The sequence below is a fragment of the Dioscorea cayenensis genome, chromosome 5, assembly GCF_009730915.1.
Source record: "Dioscorea cayenensis subsp. rotundata cultivar TDr96_F1 chromosome 5, TDr96_F1_v2_PseudoChromosome.rev07_lg8_w22 25.fasta, whole genome shotgun sequence".
Taxonomy (NCBI): domain Eukaryota; kingdom Viridiplantae; phylum Streptophyta; class Magnoliopsida; order Dioscoreales; family Dioscoreaceae; genus Dioscorea; species Dioscorea cayenensis.
Window position 1 is genome coordinate 29,604,977 of NC_052475.1, and position 6,921 is coordinate 29,611,897.

Sequence of the window (6,921 nt, forward strand, 5' to 3'; positions counted from 1 at the left end):
CACCGTGCTGGTTAGGGTGTATTTAATCTAGGTTATAAAAATCTTTGAATCATTTAACATAAATTTACACCAGTGATTAAACCGTGATTTTATTTAAAAATAATATTTTAAAAGTTTTGAAATCTTTCTACATATAGAATGAAAGAATCCACATCACTTTGCGACAAACTTCAAAAAAATAATAAACCATGTATGTATATATATTCTTAGTTAGTCTGAAATATTATATTTATAATATCTGATGTTACCATTTTATATGTATATACATACATATATATATATATATATATATATATATATATAGATATCTTTATAGATAATTAGTTTTAATTTTTTTTAATAAAATCTGAGTTTATATTTGAATAATTTTTTTTAGGAATAATTTATTAATTTTTTAAAAACAAATAATTTAAAGATAAACATATTATCTTTATTTTTTATGTAAAAAACTAAATAAAGAATTTTTTTACTTTATTATTATTATCTTTTATTTATATTTGTTTTACATATATAATTGTGTTATTTGGTCTGGCTCTGCATATTATTTTTTTAAGCACAGTATGTTTTGTTTATTTTATTAGTTATATTATTTCAATTATTGGTACTTTCATTTAAACTTTTCTATATATTATTATTATTATTTAATTTTGTATTTTATCGGTTACTTTCATAATTTAGATTTTATCTTTAATTAATATTTACTATTTTATGGACAGCTTGGGAGACGTGTGACCATGGTTTAGGTTTTTTTTTTTAGCAAGCTTATTGAGGTATATTTCATCATTGTGCCAAGAAAAACATTATTTTTTTTCCTAGCTCAGAAAAGAGCATTAAAGATTAAAGTGATGAAGGGATTTAAACCTAACCCATTTATGCTATCCTATTTATTACCAGTTAATATTTTAAAAAAAAACCAGACAAATGCATGCTTTCCTCTGCCTATATATTAAGATTACCGCTTATGCTTTTATGATCAGGTGCTGGTGTTGGCGCCCTACCACCAACCAAGCAACCTCAAGACGGGAAGATACCCTCTTAATGGTAGGAGGAACAACAGATCGACTGGCTTTACGAATGATTGAAACGGCATGAAAATGTCGTTGAAAGATTGGAGTCCTTGATTAATGCATTTTTGGGTAATGAAAAATGCAAAGACATTACTTATCGTGGTGCCTAGCCTAGCTCCGTCCATGAGGTGGTGGACTCATGATCATAAGGGGAATTGAAGGCGCAAAGATTCGGAGACAAGCCAAGAAAAAGGAAGATGATGAGAGCCAAAGTGTGGAGGACTGAGATGCATAGGCGTCTTTGTCGCGAACCTGATGATGACTAGGCTCGCAGTGTGGAGGACACTCAAATGGAGTCTATCCAGTCGGTGGCAAGGTCCAATTCCCAGGATTGTTATCCTTACATACACGGATACACCAGTCCTTACCAAAAAATAAGTTATGTTGCAATTTATTCATGTATGAATAAATCCCTTACTAAATATATGGATTTATTTTTCAAACTTACTATATATATGTTTTAAACAATATAAATTATCAACAAATGAAATATTTATTACATTTTTAGAAAATCTCTTTTTTTAAAAAAATTTATATATGAAAAATAGTAAAATTATGAATAAATAGAATAATATAAAAATATAAATTGCATATATATATATATATAGATATCTTTGATTGGTTTTATTACCATATTAGATGCTATTAGATTGCATGTGTGTAGTATTATATTGCATTAATATATATTGGAACTTATCATTTGAGGGATCACCATGTGATTGTTGTACAATAATTCAACAAGATACATTTTAAAAAATAAATTGTATAACAAAATAATTAATCAAAGTTCATAGAATTAATACTTTCCATATATATATTCCCTCTTTTTTTTTTTACTAATTTTTCCCCAAATTATCAAATTTCTCCCTCATCATTACATTACACATTATTACTAATAACAATTATCGAATGACAAAAAAACCAATTTTATAAACAGTTAACAAGATATTTATTTATTTATATATTACAAAATTTACAAATATAAACCTGCTCTTTGTTTAAAAATATCCGAATATTTATTTATTTTTATATTATAAAATCTACAAATCTAAACAAAATCATATATGCTCTTCTTAAATTGATAAAAAAAATCACTAAAAAAAATCACTAATATCTCTGACAAAAGATGTAAAAATATTATATGAAAAATATGAAAAATGGCATTTAAATAACCATATCAATAATAATAATAATAAAACCCCAAACCAACCATTTCTTTATATATATATGCATTTGTTCAGTATTTGTGACTATCCCAACAAAAAAAAACTACCTAATAGAACTAGAATTATTTTCCCATACAACACTCCATCATCACTCTCTAAGATCTAATGTGGTATATAATCTCTCCAATATTTGTAAATTTTAATCCATTTAAAATCCCTGATGGTTCCAGTAGGGATGTGATGTGGTTAAGTCACTCAAAAACTCACTTAAGGTTTGAACACACATACACACAATCAAGCACCAAGAGAAAGGAGACAAGCAAATCGGTAATCCAGTCCGGAGAAACAATCCACTAAAAGGGGTATAGGAACAAGGAGTACAACACTCTCTCACTCTCTCTACACAAAGAATATCCTCTCTAGATTGCCCGATGGCCACTCACTAAACTCTCACCGAAGAGTCTCTCACTTGTTAGCTCATCATAAATCTTTAAGCATGATATCTTATATAGACGCACCGACGTCTAATAAAATTACCACTTTTAGAATTCTCCGCGACTTCCTAACTTGGACACCTTCCAAAGTTAGATGTTGCAACACCCAGTTACAACATGACCCACCTTACTGAACATGACTGTGTTCTAGCCAGATGCACCCGAATCTGTGACCTTCAACCTCCCGGTTCCTTCAGTCCACCTCATAGCAGTTGACTCGACCCGAGTTTCTCCTGCCTGCAGCTACTTCCTTCCTCACGTTACTTCAGAAAGTCCCCTCTCTCGAGGGACGTGCCCACCAAGGCACACGCGACCATCTCACCAAAGATAGCCACCGAAGATCTCCCGATCTACTTTTTAAACTTGCCCAAGTTTGGTCTTCCCAAACGATCTTTGTTTAACTCATGGAAATATTGTTACTAAACTTGATCTCATCTTCATCCAAGTTTAGCCTTCAATATCTGCAAGCATGATCTTTAATCATCCATGCTTAGATATCCAAATCTCTAATCAATCTCCACATACGATTAGTCATCATGAATAGTTCTGTCCATAGATAGCTGTTGGATCTTTCTTCAATTTGTGATGCTAAATATACTCATGATAATCTTCTTGGCATGTCTTTACCTTTTGTGTCTTCAAATAGCTTCACACCAAATTAAACCTTGTGTCTTATAATAGCTTCATACCAAGTTTAACTTGTGTCTTCTAATAGCTTCATACAGTCTTCATGATCTTGAATTCTTGCCGATGATAGAATATTTCTCTTCCTTCAAATAGATCTTTCTAAAAAGGAGTTCTATTAAAGATATAAATTGTCATCTCAGATCTTACCAAGGATAGACAATCATACCTAAAATAAAACTTGCCTTTCTTGAATAGATCCTTTAGACTTGATGCACTTTCTAAAAATAGTTGATCATCACATGATTCCATTGAGAGAAATATCTTCTAAATAAAATCCTCACCTTGATCTTCATAACCTTGTAGCTTTACATGTCATGATATCTCCATTTGCCACATCATCATCCACATGCCACATCAGCTTCCCCTTGCCATGTCATACCTTAGCTTGTCAAATAGTGTCAATCCACGTCATTAGACTTAACAATCCTATTTTGCTCATCCTTCCTCATTATTATTGCTTAAGTTTTAAACAATTATTTTTTTTTAATCAAAATGCATATCATTCTTGAATTTTAAATGATCCTTCCTCTTTATTATGTTTATTTCTCCCACTTAATTTATGATATATAGTAACTTCATTTTGCAATATTAGTAAGGCAAAAGAAAAAGAAGGGAAAAGATGCATTTTGAATTTTAAACCAAAAAAAATAGGGAAAACTAAATATAAAAAAAAATTTACATGTGTCTGCATAATATTGTATTATATTATTGGCAAACTTCATAATATTTAATCACTATTACTGATGTAAAACTTTGTATGTGTGTTTATTTTAAAATAAAATTAATGTTAAATTTTATTATTATTAGACTCTATTTATCTTTAATTATTCTAATTAATTATAAATAATTATTAATATATTTATAAAGCCAACTATTTATATTTTACATATACCCGTATCGTAAGAGCGGGTTGCCCTGCTAGTATATATACATATATAATAAAAAAACATGTTTGAAAATACTAGGTAACTTTTCAGGCTTTGCTTTTGGTTTTTTAATATATATATATATATATATATATATGTGTGTGTGTGTGTGTGTGTGTGTGTAGGGATGTGCATTCCTTTTCATCTAGTTTTGTCCTTTTTATTTAATTGTTTAACAAAATTTAAGGGGTTGTAATAGTGATTTTATTTAGTTATTTCTATTATTTTATAAAAGCTTATTTATTTTTTGAGTTGGACTAGGCTGGCCAATGACGAAGGACGAGGAGAAGAAGGAGTAGACTCGGTGCCAAGGCTGAGGTTGGGTTTAGACATGGCGATGCCTCCTATGAAGAGGTTGGGGGTGTTGGTCGAGAAGTGATAGGGACATAAGTGTATGTGCCGATCGCGCAAAAATGTGTGCGTAAATACAGAGTGTCGGTCCACAGGGAAGAAATTGAGTATTAGTAATAACTCTAGATCCGAAAAATAGCCTGAATAGTGAAGTGTTTGTGTGTGAACAAGAGAAAGCAAAAACAAGAAAATAAGGAAAATAGTAGGAGAGAAATCAAAGAAGAAAACGATGTCCGAGCATAGCATCCCTCTAGAGTTATTGAGTACATGACAATGGTTGTCTAATATGTAATCCTATTTAAACTGAGAGGTTTCCAGAATTATACTAAATCCCGATTTCTTAGGCTGAATAGTAATTGAATAGGTGCAGAGCTAATACAGACATCCACACAATCGCATTAACACTATATGAAACCTCACTGTGAGCTAATGATAATCTCTTAAGTAAATAATCTCCCCCAAAGAGAGAGATTACCCCTAATCCGAATACAAAGTAGATATGCGATTTATCCTAAATCCACTTCATATGATTGCAAAGGGCATGAAGATTGCCAACAATTCAGTTGGGAGAATTGAGGGAGACGGAGTCTCCAAAGTACCCTATACCTAGGCTTATTCACAATTCCCTCTAATCACAACATATATATGCTAGGTGGGTATTTTTACCCGTTACATAGCATATCAAACATGATAGCTAGGACTTTCGCCTCGTTAGCAACCAAGCATCCAAACACGCAATTAGATTCAAATAGATATGATTACAAATAAGAAATCAATTAAAGCATCTAAGATCCAACAACCACAGTTAAAGAAATAAACCTTAGAGTTCAACTATGGCCAAACATTTAGAAATTAGCCCTCCATTAATCGAGGACAAGCATTCAAGATACAAAGAATAGAGGAAGACATGAGATACATGGAAACCCTCTTTTCAATCTCGAGGATGAGGAGTCGTCGAAGAAGCTTCCACGCACGCCGTCAAAATAACCTTGACGGCTACGATCTTCAATCCCCTTAAATGTAGGACCAAATCCCCTCTCCAAATCGCCCTTAGAGTGCTGGAGATTTGGCCTTTTTCTTCCTTAACCTCGCCTCGAAGAGTCTTCCCAAAAGAATAGAAAGATAGAATAGAGAATGCCCTAGAAATTCTCATAAGTTCTATTTACACCCGATTGCTTACGAGCGTAAGGACTAGACCATAAGGTTTTCAAATTTTGTTACGGTCCAACTTATCGTCATAAGCTTTGGACCATAAGATTCACTGTTTTGCTTCTTACGGCTGCTCTTACGGGCGTTTACTGTAGTCGTAAGCTCTTCTGGATTGGCTCTAAATCCCCCTTTACGGGCAAAAGCATGCTCGCAAAGTCTTCTGGAATTGTCTTATGGCAGTAAGCTGCCCGTAAGCAACCCAGTTTGTCTCACCTTTGTTCTAATAATGCCAAAAGAGCTTCAAACTCATGGGTCTAGAATGCTTTCTTTGGCTCTCCATTGTCTTTAAGCATCACCCTAAGCTTGTTTTTATAAAACACACAATATTTAACATTAAATTTCACATTATGGTTTTAATACATGCCAATTGAATGTACAAATTGATATGAAATATATGAACATTTTACACTCATCAAGAAGGCGATGACATGGAGCAAGGGTTCGGAGGCGGCTAGAGTGCAGCCAAATGGCTAGATGCATCCGCCATGCTGAATCTTGGAGAGATAAGGCATGATTTGGTGTTCGGGGACTGAGCAGTCGAAAGTGAGACTTGAATGTTCAAAGAGGAGGAGGAGGAGAAGAAGAAGAAGAAGAAGAAGAAGATGAGGAGGGTCGAGAAGAAGACCCGAGAGAAGAAGAAGAAGAAGAAGAAAGGGCTGAAGTGTCGATTATTTTGTCGACTCAGCGTCTTAATTTGACGTGGATAAGCCACGTGAGTTTAATGATGTGGACATCAGCTGCTAACTCAGCTTTTACGATGCCCACGTAGGGTGACCGGCCAGTGAAAATTTTTATAACTTGAATGACCAATTTGATATGTTTTGAAGTTGGATGAATGAAGTGAAAATAAAGTATAACTAGATTAAATACCCGCGCTAATGCTGTGGGTTGAATATATTCAAAACAAAATATTACAAAGATAATATCAATTTTGAGAGAAAAAATATTATTGTTCATGTCAATTTTTTTAAATTATTTTCAATATGAGAAGTATATCTGCAAGATATTAAGAATATGTTGA